The 17,670-nt window shown below is 34.3% G+C and overlaps 1 long non-coding RNA gene across 1 annotated transcript; it reads right to left on the bottom strand.

The window, feature by feature from the left end:
* Positions 1–1,430: 1,430 nt before the first annotated feature.
* Positions 1,431–12,703, bottom strand: LOC103887231. Its single transcript, XR_651246.3, has 3 exons — positions 12,502–12,703; positions 10,896–10,946; positions 1,431–1,663 (listed from the first exon to the last, which is right to left on the bottom strand). It is a non-coding gene; the product is annotated as an uncharacterized LOC103887231 (long non-coding RNA).
* Positions 12,704–17,670: the final 4,967 nt, after the last annotated feature.

Genomic DNA, 17,670 nt, shown 5'->3' with positions numbered 1-17,670 from the left:
ATAATTTCCTTTCTTATTTGAATACCTTTTATTTCCTTTCTTTTTTCTTCATTAACTGCCTAGGAATTCTAGAACTAGGTTAAATAAGAGTGACGAGAGCTGACATCCTTGCCTCATTCTTGATTTTGGAGGTGATTCATTCGCTCTTTCACTATTAAGTATGATGTTAGCTATGGGTTATTGGTTTTCTTTTTAAACTTAGTTTAGATTATTATTACTATACTGTATGCATCTGTTTTATAACAAGAAAATGCTAAGAAATCTTAAGTTTCAAATTCAGGATAGTAGAGAGTCACTTATCTCATAACAAAACTTCATTCACTTCCTGATACATGTTGATTTCCTAGTTTCAAAAGAAGCACAATAAAGTAGGTTTTTAAGAGTTTCCATCGTAGAGTCAATCTGTCTATATTTATTCCCAGCTCATATCAACCAGCTTCATCTATTAAGAGGGATTAAGAATCAGTCTGTGATCCTGGGAAAGTTTGTAACAGCTGACTTTGCCAGGTTAATACTGTATGACAAAGGTTGTGATGCATTGTATTTGACATAACTTGGATCAGTTATTTAAGCATGAAGGATAGAATGGAAAATACAACCTTTTACTCTAAAGAAAAAAGTTTAATTCTTTATTTTGTCTAGGGTCATTAATGAAAACCACTCTTAAAAAAATCTCCAAAATGTAGAATACACACACACACACACACACACACGTATATGTCTGTGTGTATATATATTCTACATATATCTGTGTGTATATATATTCTATACATATATCATAAAATTCACTAGGATTTTTGCTATTAGGTTCTGAATCTATAAAGTATAGAATTATAAAGTAAACAATTTGGTAAACATTTTTTGTTTACAGTTTTTTTTAAGTTTACAAAGAGGTGTAGTTTAGGTGAGTGGTAAGCAAATCTAATTTATGTAAGTATCAAATATGGTTATGGTTGTAGAATCCCTTTTTCTTAGCAAGAAGCTACTGCTATTACTTGGCTCTAAATAAAATGTCTTAAAAAGATATGTTAACTTTTCTCTTGTTCTGTTTTGTTTTTTATAGTTTTAGGATGTAATTTTAGAACACCAATCAGTTATATTCATGAGAAAAGTTACTAGCTTCCAATTGGCATATAATATTTGACTTATGATAATACAGACTTATATCCAAAATACCTTCTAGATAGCATATGGTTGATTGTCTTTTGTCGATTATGAGCTATTCATTTGGTTAGAGGTCAACATTAGAACACACAAGCTGTCAGGTCTTCTTTCAAGACTTTTATTTTCTGATATGCACATATGATTTTTTCCTCAAGGCAAATAATCAGTGAATATGAATGGAATTAAACAATACTTTTAATAATATTGTAAATATTTTGAAATATAGCAGAAAATATTATATGATCATTATAAAAATGATAATATTAGGTTGGTGCAAAATAATTGCAGGTTTTACTATTAAAAATAATGGCAAAAACCACAATTACTTTTGCACCAATCCAATACTACATATACCATTGCTGTGTGGAACATTCTACAAGGCTTAGAACTTTTTAGAACCAAAAAATGTTTGTGGTCATTCTGTTTCTCCCACCAAGAATAAAGTAAGAGGATCTGGAGGAGGCCACTCTCCCCTTCCACCAGCAAATAATTCCACATCCTGGAGAAAGAAAATTAATTTTAGGGTCTAGTTATTTCAAAAAAATTTAAAAGATTGGATAAAATGTATTGTCTGATACTCTTCAATCAAATAACTTATTAAAACTGTTATATGACATTGTTTTCCTGACAGATTTAATACATCTGAGAAATATCCAGAGTGTCTGTAAACTCATAAGTCTTTTGAATTTCTTTTTTTTTTTTTTTTTTTTTTTTTGAGACGGAGTCTTGCTCTGTCACCCAGGCTGGAGTGCAGTGGCCGGATCTCAGCTCACTGCAAGCTCCTCCTCTCGGGTTCACGCCATTCTCCTGCCTCAGCCTCCCCAGTAGCTGGGACTACAGGCACCCGCCACTTCGCCCGGCTAGTTTTTTTTTTTTTGTATTTTTTAGTAGAGACGGGGTTTCACCGTGTTAGCCAGGATGGTCTCGATCTCCTGACCTCATGATCCGCCCATCTCGGCCTCCCAAAGTGCTGGGATTACAGGCTTGAGCCACCGCGCCCGGCCGAATTTCTAACTAACTTTCTAACTAATGCCAGTTGGATAATTAGGTCAAGTCATGGCAATGCCATTTTGAATATGTAAAAATGAAAAAGGACTTTTTTTCTACATTTAAAAAAATATATTCACCAAAGAGAATTAATATAATATGACCTATAAAGTTAGCGTTAAAAAATTCAACTCATAGTGATGTTTATCTTTCTTGCTTGCTGATATCAATATTGTATGCTTAATAAAACATTTAATGAAGAATGTTTCCAGATATTTATCATATTTTATAAACACTATGCTAGAAACTTATGTAGATTACTAAAAATTCTCAACAACCCTTTGATAGTCTTTCATGCTACATCTAGGATTTGAATCTCTGGTTTCCAGAAGCGTGGTAAGAATAGTTTTTTAGATGCCACCAAGGTTGAGGGGGATACCACATGATGAGTGCTGGTCAATGCACTGTAAGTGGAAGTGACATGTTTCACTTCTGGACTGAAGTATTTACTTATGGGTTACCTTCCCCTCTGCTGCAGCTCATTACAACTTTTGATAAAGCTATGTCACAGAGTGAGAAGATAGTATGGAAAGCCCTAGCCAACTCATGTACCCTGAAGGAAAAAGAACCTTTCTTTTTTTAAGCCTGTAAGATTTATGGGTTGTTTATTACTGAAATCTAACCTAGACTGGTATTAACTGTCCCACTTTGAAGACAAAAATAAATTTCACAGCTAGTAAGAGGAAGAACTGAGACAACCTCAGGTCTATTGCAAAAAATGCATATTTTTCTCTACAACCTCTTTCCACACCACATGTTTTTGCACTAACCCTTGGACTTTCCATCATTAACTTTTAGAGCCCATGGGAATACCTCAGTTCTTTCAGTATTGTTGTAGAACCCTAAGGGCATTTCTCTCAGAATGCATAAAAATGTGCTATTTATCTACCGCTTAAATTCATAACTCTGCTACTGTTACAATTTTGCATAAGGAGAGCATTTGAAATTATGTAGAACATTTCATGGTTTTGATGTTGCATAACTTCCAGCTGCTGACCATATGAAGGAGCCACATAAACAATTGCAAACACAAAATAGAGAGTTTTATTACAAAATGTGAACTCTGAGATTGTTCTATTACTTGTGCAAATTCTTAATTTTTTTCTTTGATTTACAATATATAATAAACTTTGGCATCAAGTGCTAAGTTATAATGTACAATTCCACATTTTCAGTTTAAAATAGTATTTCCATAATGCAAAGATGTTTCATTGCTCCTTTTATCCATTTTTTATTAAAATCAGAAGTTGGAGGAAAAAACGATTCCTTGTGTTACATCGGTCAACCTAGTTTATATGTAGTCTTTATTCATTTTGCACTGAAATCCTACATTAAATAATGAATTTTTGGAGGTTACTTGGGATGAACAATGATCCAGTTTTTACCATACTTTATAAAACAAAAAATAAAACTTGGGGCTTACTTTCATAGTTCCAACAGAGATAAAGTGATCATTAAAATTATGCAGTTTGAGTTTTGAATTATACCTGTAACTATAGATGTCACTGATTTGTAAAGCATTTTGGTTCCAAGCAAAATTATTGATTTTACTTGTGGAAGTGCCAAAAGGACACCTTCATTCAAAACCTAGGGTCAACAGATTCACTTAATGTGTTAAATATTCCAAGAAATAAACTAGATGGATCCAGCCTTCATACAAGAAGATATATTTATTCTAAAAGGAAGTGTTTTAAAAATGATGTGTTCTAAAATACCATCTAAAGCGCATCTGAGACAGGCGTAGTGACTCACACCTAGAATCCCAGCATTTTGGAAGGCTGAGGTGGGAGGATTGCTCAAGCCCAGTAGTTCAACACCAGCCTGGACAATATAGGGAGAACCCGTTGCTACAAAAAATTTAAAATATTAGCCAAGTGTGGTGGTGTGTGCCTGTAGCCCAGCTACTCAAGAGGCTGAGATGGGAGGATTGCTTGAGCCTTGGAAGTCAAGGCTGCAGTGAACTGTGATCACACCACTGTACTCCAGCCTGGGCAACAGAGTAAGATCCTGTCAAAAATAAATAAATAAATAAATAAAAAGCATTTCCTAGAAGGTAATTTGGATTTTACAAACAAAGCTGACTGACTTTGTGTCTTCTGTCTTCTGAGTGATTCTTTTTCTTCCTTAAAAATACCACAAAAATGTTACAATAATATCATCCCTCTAGTATTATTGTATCAAATATAAATATTCTTGGGCAACTAAAAAGGACTATAATTACATATGTTGCTTTTTTCATAAACTTTTAAATATTAAGGGTAAAAGGCAAGACATAACATAACCTAGGGGGAGACAACATCAAAACATATAACCAACAAGGACTTAATATTCAGAACTTATAAAGGAAACATACAAATCAATATGACAAAATATAGGAAACTCCCAAAAAGAGAAAATATGAATGGCATTTACATAGAAGAAACCACACATATCCAATAAACATAATCATAGAATTCCAAAATTAAACCACAACAGATATCACTTTACACTGACTAGCATGGGATCAAATTGAAAAATCAGCCAATATTATATGTTTACAAGAATGAGACTAACAAGAATTCATGTACATTGTTGGTGGAGTATAATTAATAACATTAATTTAAAAAACAATATGGCATGACTTTGTAAAGTTGAACATGTACATATCACACATTCAAACAATATCAGTTCCAGATATAAACCACAGAAATCCTCTTGCAATATGTTCAGGAGACATGTACAATAATATAGAACTGTTTATAATACTAAGGCATTGGAAACAACCCAAATGTATGTCAACCTGGGACATAATAAATACAATGTGGTAGAGTTACGCATTGTGATACAAAGCAGCAATGAAAATAAATGAGCTTCATCTACATATATCAAGAGCTGCAGCTTATAAAATGTAGAGTAAAAAAGATGCAGAGAATGCAAACTTTCTGACATGATTTAAATAAAATTATACCACAAGTAAATTAAGCTATATATTATTATGGGACACATACATGTGTTATTAAAAATACAAAGAAAAGTGTTGGGAAGGAGAAAAAGTAGTTAAGGATTGTGTTTTCTGCTGAGAGGAGACTGGGATCTAGGAAATTTTAGATCCATTAGTATGCTCATGCTATACATATATATATAGTGTTTTTTTCTTTTTCTTTTCTTTTTTTTTTTTTTTGAGGCAAGATCTTGCTCTGTCAGTCAGGCTAGAGTGCAGTGGTGTTATCACAGATCAATGCAGCTTCAACCTCTGGGTTCTAGCAATCCTCCCACCTCAGCTTCCCAAGTAGCTGGCACTACAGGAGCACACAACCACAGCTGTTACATTATCAGTCTTAGCACACACATACCCCCCAACCCACACACATACCCCCCAACCCCCACACACACACATAGGTACCATGCTGTTTTCTAATAGCAGGATGGTAAAGGAACTATCAATAATATTAAAAAATGTTTTAAGACCCAACATGAAATTGGACCCAATATAAGTCCTGTTCTCTTTCAGAGTCATTTGTTCTTTTCTTTGCTCATTCCTTTTTATTTGCATCAGGCTTCTTTCTGTGCTGCCAGTAGTGCTCACACCTCAGGGCTTTTACACATGCTATTTCTTCTGCTCAATATTCGCTGCCCATAGATGTTTCAAAGGCTTGCTACCTCATCTGCTTTTGGCACTTACTCCATTATCACCTTCTCAGCAAGGCCTTCACTGATCAATCCAATTAAAACTTCAACTCATTATTATGTGTATGTGGGTATGATTGTTTAAATTATCTGTTTTATTTATTCATTGTCTTACTGCTAAACTTTTAGAATGTAAGCAGTATAAGGGCAAGGGCTCTTCTTTTTTTTTTTTCCCCCTCCTGTGTTACCAATGCTTATGTCAGCAGCAGATACATAGTAGCATTCCTTTTGAATGAATTATTCCTTAAATTTCTTGTATTGGCATAGACAGTAACTTCAAACAGCTGCTACAAAAAAAAGGAAAATATATACTGAAAAGGGAACTATATGAAATACTTAAAACCCGTTAATATTTGTGATTTTAGGAGGAGAAGTCCCTTTGGAAATGCTTTTATGTGGTATACAAGCAAAAACGTTTCATCTGACATATAGGGGCATATAAGGGCAGAAGGGAAATGAGCAACTTGCCAGTGTAGTGCGAAGACATTACAAACCTATTCTGTCTAATTCATGATTGTATGTATTACAATATATTCCATGTACTTTTTGGGATATACTTTTTGTAAAAGCAGAGCACATGGCCAGAATATTTAAAATGTATTTAACATAATTGTGTACATATTTAAAACATGTTTAACACAAAAATATATTTCTCAATAAAAGCAATATATACTGTAATATATATATAATAGGTAATATATATCTACATGTAACTTGCAGAAAGCTAAGGATTTCTAATAAACTTTAAAAAATCTCTGCACATTTCTGTATTCAGGAGATCCATCTCCTGTGCAAAGATGCACATAGGCTCAAAATAAAGGGATGGAGGAATATTTACCAAGCAAATGGAAAAGCAAAAAAAAAAAAAAACAGGGGTTGCAATCCTAGTCTCTGATAAAACAGACTTTAAACTGAAAAAGATTTTTAAAAAGACAAATAAGGGCGTCATATAATGGTAAAGAGATCAATGCAACAAGAAGAGCTAACTATCCTAAATATATATGCACCCAATACAGGAGCACCCAGATTCATAAAACAGGTTCTTAGAGACCTACAAAGAGACTTAAACTCCCACACAATAATAGTGGGAGACTTTAACACCCCACTTTCAATACTAGACAGATCAACGAGACAGAAAATTAACAAGGATATTCAGCACTTGAACACAGCTCTGGACCAAGCAGACCTAATAGACATCTACAGAACTCTACACCCCAAATCAACAGAATATACATTCTTCATAGCACCACATATCACTTATTCTAAAATCAGCCATATAATTGGAAGTAAAACACCCCTCAGCAAATGCAAAAGAATGGAAATCCTAACAGTCTCTCAGACCACAGTGCAATCAAATTAGAACTCAGGATTAAGAAACTCACTCAAAACCACACAACTACATGGAAAATGAACAACATGCTCCTGAATGACTACTTGGTAAATAATGAAATTAAGGCAGAAATAAAGAAGTTCTTTGAAACCAATGAGGACAAAGAGACAATGCACTAGAATCTCTGAGACACAGCTAAAGCAGTCTTAAAGAGGGAAATTTATAGCACTAAATGCCCACATCAGAAAGCAGGAAAGATCTAAAATCGACAACCTAACATCCCAATTAAAAGAACTAGCGAAGCAAGAGCAAACACATTCAAAAGCTAGCAGAAGGCAAGAAATAACTAAGATCAGAGCAGAACTGAAGGAGATAGAGACACAAAAAACCCTTCAAAAAATCAATGAATCCAGAAGCTGTTTTTGTTTTTTTTAACAGATCAACAAAATATATAGACTGCTAGCAAGATTAATAAAGAAGAAAAGAGAGAAGAATCATATAGACACAATAAAAAAAAAAACGATAAAGGGGATATCACCACTGATCCCACAGAAATTCAAACTACCATCAGAGAATACTATAAACACTTCTAGGAAAATAAACTAGAAAATCTAGAAGAAATGGATAAATTCTTGGACACATATACCCTTCCAAAATTAAATCAGAAAGAAGTCAAATCCCGGAATAGACCAATAACAAGTTCTGAAATTGAGGCAGCAATTAATAGTCTACTAACCCAAAAAAAAAAAAAAAAATGGATTCACAGCTGAATTCTACCAGAGGTACAAAGAGGAACTGATATCATTCCTTCTGAAACTGTTAGAAAAACTAGAGAAAGAGCGACTCCTTCCTGACTCATATTCTGAGGCCAGCCTCATCCTGATACCAAAACCTGGCAGAGGCACAGCAAAGAAAGAAAATTTCAGGTCAATATCCCCGATGAACATCGATGTGAAAACCCTCAATAAAATATGGGTAAATCAAATCCACATCAAAAAGCTTATCCACTACTGTCAACTCAGCTTTGTCCCTGGGATGCAACACTGGTTCCTATATACAAAGCAATAAACATAACCCATCACATAAACAGAACTAATTTGAAAAACCACATGATTATCTCAACACAAGCAGAAAAGGCCTTTGATAAAATTCAACACCCCTTCATGCTAAAACCTCTCAATAAACTAATTATTGAAGGAACATATCTCAAAAAAATAAAAGCTGTTTATGACAGACCTGTAGCCAATATCATATTGAATGAGCAGAAGCTGGAAGCATTTTCTTTGAAAATTGGCACAAGACAAGGATGCCCTGTCTCACCACTCCTATTCAACATAGCATTGGAAGTTCTGACCAGGGCAATCAGTTGAGAGAAATAAATAAAGGGTATTCAAATAGGAAGAGAGGAAGTCAAATTGTCTCTGCTTGCAGATGACATGATTGTATATTTAGAAAACCCCATCATCTCAGCCCGCAAACTCCTGAAACTGATAAGCAACTTCATCAAAGTCTCAGGATACAAAATCAATGTGCAAAACTCACAAGCATTCTTATACACCAATAATATACCAGCAGAGAGCCAAATCATGAGTGAACTCTCATTCACAATAGCTACAAAGAGTATAAAATAAATAGGAATACAACTTACAAGGGACATGAAGGGCATCTTCAAGGAGAACTACAAACCACTGCTTAACGAGATAAGAAAGGACAAAAACAAGTGGAAAAAAAAAATTCCATGCTCATGGATAGGAAGAATCAATATAGTGAAAATCACCATACTACCCAAAGTAATTTATAGATTCAATGGTATTCCCATCAAGCTACCATTGACTTTCTTCACAGAACTGGAAAAAACTACTTAAATTTCATACGGACCCAAAAAACAGCCTGTATAGCCAAGACAATCCTAAGCAAAAAGAACAAAGCTGGAGGCATCACACTACCTGACTTCAAACTATACTACAAGGCTACAGTAACCAAAACAACATGGTACTAGTACCAAAACGGATATATAGGTCAATGGGAAAGAACAGAGGCCTCAGACCACCACACATCTACAATCATTGGATCTTCTACAAACTTGACAAAAACAAGAAATGGGGAAAAGATTCCTTATTTATAAATGGTGCTGGGAAAACTGGTTACCCATATGCAGAGAACAGAAACTGAACCTCTTCCTTACACCTTATACAAAAATTAACTCAAGATGAATTAAAGACTTAAACACAAAACATAAAACAGTAAAGACTCTGGAAGAAAACCTAAGCAACACCATTTAGGACATAGGCATGCGTAAAGACTTCATGACTAAAACACTAAAAGCAATTGCAACAAAACTCAAAATTGAAAAATGGGATCTAATTAAACTAAAAAGCTTCTGCACAACAAAAGAAACTATCATCAGAGTAAACAGGCAACCTACAGAATAGGAGAAAATTTTTGCAATCTATCCATCTGACAAAGGGCTAATATCCAGAATCTACAAGGAACTTAAACAAATTCAGAAGAAAAAACAACCCCATCAAAATGTGGGCAAACGATATGAACAGACATTTCTCAAAAGAAGACATGTACATGGCCAACAAACCTGATAAAAAAGCTCATCATCACTGGTCATTAGAGGAATGCAAATCAAAACCACAGTGAGATACCATCTCACACCAATTACAATGGCGATCATTAAAAGTCAAGAAACAACAGATGCTAGCAAGGGGGTGGAGAAATAGAAACACTTTTATACTGTTGGTCGGAGTGGAAATTAGTTTAACCATTGTGAGAGGCAGTGTAGTGATTCCTCAAGGATCTAGAACCAGAAATACCATTTGAACCAGCAATCCCATTACTGGGTATATACCCAAAGGATTATAAATCATTTACTATAAAGACAGATGCACACATATGTTTATTGCAGCATTATTTACAATAGCAAAGACTTCGAACCAACCCAAATGCCCATCAATGATAGATTGGATAAAGGAAATGTGGCACACATACACCATGGAATACTATGTAGCCCACCTGTAATCCCAGCACTTTGGGAGGCTGAGGCGGGCAGATCACCTGAGGTTGGGAGTTTGAGACCAATCTGACCAACATGGAGAAATTGTGTCTGTACTAAAAATACAAAATTACCTGGGTGTGGTGGCGCATGCCTGTAATCTCAGCTATTTGGGAGACTGAGGCAGGATAATCGCATGAACCCAGGAGGCAGATTGTGGTGAGCCGAGATTATGCCATTGCACTCTAGCTTGTGCAGCAAGAGCAAACTCCATCTCGAAAAAAAGAATGAGTTAATGTCCTTTACAGGGACACGGATGAAGCTGGAAACCGTCATTCTCAGGAAACTAACCCAGGAACAGAAAACCAAACACCGAATGTTCACACTCATAAATGGGAGTCGAATACATGGACCCAGGGAGGGAAACATCACACACCAGGGCCTGTTGGTGTGTGGGGGGCAAGCAGAGGGATAGCATTAGGACAAATACCTAAGGCATACAGGGCTTAAAACCTAGATGACGGGTTGCTAGGTGCTGCAAACCACTATGGCACATGTATACCTATGTAACAAACCTGCACGTTCTGCACATGTATCCCAGAACCAAAAACAAAACAAAACAAAACAAACAAAAAACAAAAAACTCCACATACATAAAACCAAACATGTAGGTTTTCTGATTGATACCTTTCAAAGTTTTGTTTTGATGAGCTGTTATAAGAGCAGGCCTCTCAGCTACTGTGAAATAAGCACAGGAAATGCAACATAATGATAAGGATTTAATGCCATAATGGCTATTCTTTTGCACCTAAATTGTGTAGTCACTGGTCATTCATAAAGTCTGCATTCACACATGGCAAACCATAATTGAGAAGCTAGAAGGACTTGTTTTGAGAGTGTAAGATGAATCATTTCAGGGCTATAATGATTGAATTGCTGGGTTCAGCACCACCTGCTTCAGTTATCAGAGGAGTCGAGGTGAAAGCACAGTCAAATACAATCAACCTTTTGAAAATTAAATATATGTGAAAAATTACTGACTACAAAGAGGACTGAACTGTGTTATATAGTTATTGGCATAGACTAGTGAAACTCTTTTTTTTAGCGACACAATAGCTCTCTTATTGCAAAAGTGGCGTTTTGCTACAATCATCTTCCAGTTGAGAACTGAGCTTCTGTCCTAGATTTTAAAATGCAACCTTGGAAATGATGTTATTACTTCTGTGTATACGAGTTAAAACTAATTCCAGCAACATTCCAATGAGTATATCCACATGATTCTAATATCTACAAATAAATGAAAGTTTTTGATTAACGATTCATGCAGCTACTCAATTTCCAAATATTTGTTGTAAAAAATACAGATAATTGATGATATTTTATTTCATTTTTGCGTCACTTGAACACAACCTAAAAAAATTAAAACTTCATAACAAAACAGCATGATATAATTTTTAGTTAAGTGATTGGAAAGAAAGGATTTCAGGACCATATTGGTAGTAAAAACTAGAAAGTAAAGGACCTCTTCTAGTGCAGTGATAAGCCACTCTCATTTGGTGGGAAATCAAATTTAATATTCCTATATATATTTTTTCCTTTCTATTTAAACAAACATTGATTTTGAAGAAAAAATATCAAGTGCACAATTATTCTCAATGTAAAATTAAATATTTAAAATCAATTTTTAAGTGTTGAAATATAGAAATAAATCTTTAAATATTGAATTTTAAAAATTTATTATTTAAATATGTTAATTTTTTTTGAGGGAGAGTTTTGCTCTTGTTGCCCCCCAATCCTGTAAATAGTTTCTTCATTAAATGCTCTTTAACTATATCCTGTGAATGAGCCACCTATTTCCTGATGAATTCTCAACTAATAAAATATACCTTTTAGGAGGATGCCTTATATGGCCAGTAAGTACAATATCCTCTTATTGCTAATTTCAGATTTCTTTCTCTCTCTCTCTTTTAAAATTCACATTCAGTAGAGAAAACAGTGTTTTAACATCGTTTTTACTGCATTGCAATCTGTACCAAGACTCCTTTTCATCTTTATATCTTTTTTATCCCAAGAAAATATCTTTCCATTCCTTGTATATGTGCTAGTGTTCTTTCTCCATGTGGTTAATTTCCTCCACTCTATTTATATTCACCTCAAAAGGCTTAGGGTTAATTCTAATGTCCAGAGGAGGCTTTTTTATATCCTTTAGCCTACATTGATCTCTTGTTTATCTGAACCTCTAATTGGGGTACAGATAATTGTTATTTTAAACTTAGACATATATGTTACTCACATGGTTCCTTAGCTCCACAGAGGCAGAAGTAATTTCCTTTAACTTATTTATCTCCTTCCCAGAATCTAACAATATACAAGACAAACATGTTTAATAAGTATTTGTTTATTTTGTCTTTTAAATGATAGCTATCTAAAATTTATTCATTCAGATAAGTACTTCTAAAATTATATTCTTTCTTCTTTTATGCTGAGCACATTTATAATACTGATTGCTTTATTCAAAACTTTATTAAGAGTACTTAATGTAAACTAAAATTGCCTGTTGAAAGCTTAAAATGAAGTTGTTGATGGGAATGCTGAGAAAATAATATTATGAGCAGTGGACATAGGACTAAATAAAATTATAATAGCTTTTGAAAAATATAGCTTAAAATTGGAAATACTAATTTCAACTAGCTAGAAGAGAATAACTTGAAGTTTTCTAATGTAAAGAAAAGATGAACATTTAAGGCTATAGATGTCACAATTACACTGATTTAATCTTTACTAATACATGAATGTATTAAATTAACACCTTTGCCCTGAAAATATGTGCAACTATTATGTGTCAGTAGAATAAAATAAAATAATAATTTCAAAATTATGATTAATCTGAATTATTACTGAACAGAAAAATTAATGTTCTATCATACTGCATAACAGATAAAAATTGCTAGAACAAAAAAGTTTAGTTGATGAACAAGTATTTATTTAATATACATTATAGCCCTAGCATGGTATTCAACAAATCGATTAAACTAAACAAGAAAGTCATTGCTTTTGAAGAATGTATAATCTAGGGAAAACTTTAAATACATTAAGTAATATAAACCACTGCATAATATCTAACAGGTTTTATATGATGAGTAAGGTGTGGTAGCTTATATCTCTAGCAAGATAACAAACCAATCAGTTGCTGGAACAAAGTATGACTACAGCCTCTGTGGAAAGAAGATGGAGTTAGAATGAAGATCAAAACTTCACTCATTAAGGTAGATCTCTGATCTTAGAAGGAACTTATTCATAAAAACCTGATTTATGCAATGGAGACTAAAGTAGAAATGTGCTGCTTAGTTGGTTCAGGAGAGCTTAAAAGCAAATCACAGGTTTGTGGAGCACCTAGAAAAGGTCTCAAGATTAACTTAGACTCTACCTACTAATGAAGATGAAGCTTCTAATATACTTCCAGATATGATCTGGGTTAGTTCAGAAACTGTGGTATGAATGAGTTTAGACCTAGGATTTACTGAAGTTGAACTTGAAGACAGAAATAAAAATTAGTTTAATCACTCATTCATTTATTCACATATTTAACTTTTATCAAACAGTAATTTGCTGGATGACCAACACTTTTCTGGGCACTAAACTTCAGCATCAAATACTTTGAGGCTTTCATGCTTATAGATATGGATAGGCATAATTCTTACATTCACTTCCATGATGCTTTTCCTGTAAGAAAATAATAATTGAAGAAGACTTTAACTAAAAATATCATATTGAAGTTTTTGATATGGCCTTAATTTTCTCCTGAATAATCTGTGATTTCTGTTTACTTTTTGTTATTCTTTTGAGTTTTGAGGGCTATGTGCAGTCACTATGGAAAATTCTAAAATAAGGCAAATTTGGGTTTTGGTACTGTTTATTGCCATTTTAGTGGATCCTTGTCTCTATCTCCCATTGAGGTATTTTCCAGTGGGAAGCCAGCATAATGTTAAAAACCTTAAACAAATTAAATTTAACACAGTTTGTTTTAGCAAAGAACAATTCCTGAATCTGGCAGCACTCAGAACTAGAAGAAGTTTAGTGAGCTCTGCCCAGAACCATGAGCAGAGAACTTTTACAAGCCAGACACCTGGCAGAGCAGAGCAATCACCTGATTGGCTACAGCTAGGCATTTGCCTTATTTGGGTGTGGTGTGATGAGGCATTTACCTTATTTGGTTAAGATCTGATCAGTTTTCTGTCTATGATTGGATGAAGCTTACCTGTCTGTGATTGAAAACCTAGCATATATATGTTTGTGTGTGCGCGCGCGCATGCGTGTGTGTGTGTGTGTGTGTGTATATATATATATATATATATAAAATCTCCTAAATTAGGTTTTGATGTGTTTACATACTAAGTTAGTTACAGAGCTTTTATTGTTGGTTTATTTTCCCTATGGGAACTCAAAGCACAGAGACAGTCTCAGCCCAATTGCTACGTATTTAATTTGACAATAAGAAATAGAAATATTGCAATTTGGAGGTTAAGGTGTATTGGATTTGAATCTTGAGTCTGTCACTAATAACATATCTTGATACCTAAATGTCTAGAGAAACAGATGTGGGAGCTGAGACCATTGTTGAGGAGAAATCAACATAAGAGTATGTTACTCTGCTCTTCCCAGCCTCCTGAGGCTGTTGGACTCCCTTGAGAAGTCCAAAGACATTAGGGAAACTTTGGGTACGAAGACAAATTTGAATTTTTAACAATAACTTTTTAAAATAGTGCAACATCCTTTTTTAAGCACTGAATTAGGAGCTTAAAATAATGAAAAGGAAGATTATTGGGAAGAAAGTGTTTTTCTGGATTTTCCAGGAACTATTATATATCTCTTCTTATTGTTATCCACCAAACAACTTCATTGAGTTCTACTTAGCGCAGGCATCTCAGAAAAAGCTTGCAATGCATTAACAAAATTGAAAGTCCTCTTCTGAAGTTGAGGGTTTCCAGACTAGCTCATGTATTTTGTGGCAAAGATTACTATCACACGTCCAGGGCTTTGTTTGCCTAGAGTTAATTCCTGTGGTTCCTGTAGCTGGAAGGCAATCAGAAGAAATAAAAAAGAGAGATGTTGGTCAGGGCTAACCATTATTCAGCAGTAGTAGCAGCTTCATGTGTTTGAAATCACTTTGTGGTTTTTCCAGTTTGATTTTTATTTTCTGTTGGACTAAACACTTGCCACTCTTGTTTTGATGGTAAGAGTAATAAAGAGTAGAGTTCCTGGACATCACATTACTTTAATACCTCATTGTTATAATTAATGTCATCCAGAAATCTTTCAAAAGAAGGAATATATTATAATAACACTCAGGAAAAGTTTACAGCTCCAGGGTCCATTGCAAATTTTAAAGAAGACCATCCTTAGAGTTTTGTTTGCTTTAAGGGAAGGTAAACTTCTTCTTCCAAAGTATTTACAGATAATTCTTAATAACCATGCCAATGAAAGCCTAATATAGCCTATGTGAATGTATTACACAGATACCTTCCCCCATCACTAAATACTTTTTACCAAGATGTCTCCCTTATCAAATAGTTAACTCAAGTAACGTATCTGTTGGTGAACTTGGAGTCATATAGGCAGGTTCATATCTGACCTTATGCTCTGTTAGTTATGTTACCTTGAACATGTCATCTAACCTTGTGAGCCTTGTTTTCTGATTTGTAAATATGTGATCATTAAGAATTATGAAGGGGCTGATATTTTACCCTAATTGCAAGCTAACACATTAACATGCCTCATTTTCATGAATGTTGGCAGAAACACAAGACTAGAGGATCCAAGAAAAAAGGACATTTTATTGCTTATAGCAATAAAGTAGACAGAAGATCTTCATTTTCTTGTGCCTCATTTGGCACAAAGCAATGCAATTAGGAATGTTGAGAATCCAGAGGTAGAAGGGACTTTTATATTAAAATTTACTATTTTCCACTATTTTTCTTAAGAACTGTGTTTCATGCCCTTTCTCTTTTATCCCTAAACACAGTTTGTCTTGTTCAGTCTTTCCATATTCTTTTGCCAGAGGTGGCCAGAAAATGTGTCTGTTTTTTCAAACAGAGGAAAGGTTTAGAGGATCTAAATATTTCTTATAAACTTCAAAATTTATTAATGTTTATTCTCCAGAGGTACCTGGTGTCTCTATGTACTAGGACTTAGTGGATTCTTTGACATGAAGGTCTTACTTGTTGGCTTGCTCTCTGAACACTTAGATTTTACTTTTTTTACCATCTTCTAAATGAAAGTACCACTTTCCAACCATTTTCTGGCTTCTAGAATTTTATTGATATGAAATGTTTGCTATATCTACTGTCTTTCTTTTTATCTTTGTAGGTGTATGTCTATTTTGTTCCTTCACTGTAGTTTAAATAAATTTTCAGTAGAATGCACAGATTAGCCGGGTGTGGTGGCTCACGCCTGTCATCCTAGCACTTTGGGAGGCCGAGGCAGGTGGATCACCTGAGGTCCAGAGTTCCAGACCAACCTGACCAACATGGAGAAACCCCATCTCTACAAAAAATACAAAATTAGTCAGGCATGATGGTGCATGCTTGTAATCCCAGCTACTCGGGAAGCTGAGGCAAGAGAATCGCTTGAACCTGGGAGTGGAGGTTGTGGTGAAACGAGATCGCGCCATTGCACTCTAGCTTAGGCAACAAGAGTGAAAGTCTGTCTCAAAAAAAAAAAAAAAAAGAAAACAAAAAAAGAATGCGCAGAATAATACAAAGTTTCTACAAGCATGAGGTCTATGTTCTGAGACAATACAAGCATTTTTCTACCCTTTCAAGTTCCAAGGTATGTTTGTAACTACAAACCTAACACAAATGGCTCTATAGTATTTAATTATTTTATCTTTACTTGTTCTTTCTTTTCTAGAGATAAAAACAAAAATAAAACAATAACAACAAAAAAATTTATTTCTTTTACTGTGGAGACCTTGTGACACAAATGTATTTTTTCCTAAAAATTTTAAAGGGTAATAATTATAATATTAAAATATTTAATTGACCTGTATATGCACACCCACACACATATGTATACACACACATACATACACACATATATATGCACATCACAATTTCTTTATTCATCTGTCAGTGCACACTTAAGTAGTTTCCATATCTTGACTATTGTGAGTAATGCTGCAATGAACATGGGAGTGCACATATCTCTTCAAACTATTGATATTGTTTCCTTCAGATATATATCCAGAATGAGATTGCTGGGTTATATGGTAGTTCTATTTTTAAATTTTTGAGGAATTTCCATACTATTTTCCGTAACAACTGTATCAGTTTGCATCACGACCTTCTTAACAGTATACAAAGGTTCCCTTTACTCTATGTCTTTGTCAAATTTGTTATATCTTTTCTTTTTGATAGCAGTCATCCTAACAGGTGTGAAGTAATAATTCATTCTGGGTTTGAAT

The sequence above is a fragment of the Papio anubis genome, chromosome 1 (assembly GCF_008728515.1).
Source record: "Papio anubis isolate 15944 chromosome 1, Panubis1.0, whole genome shotgun sequence".
In the NCBI taxonomy this organism is placed as follows: domain Eukaryota; kingdom Metazoa; phylum Chordata; class Mammalia; order Primates; family Cercopithecidae; genus Papio; species Papio anubis.
The sequence above is the reverse complement of the archived record's forward strand: the minus strand, read 5'-3'. Positions and strand labels throughout refer to the sequence as shown.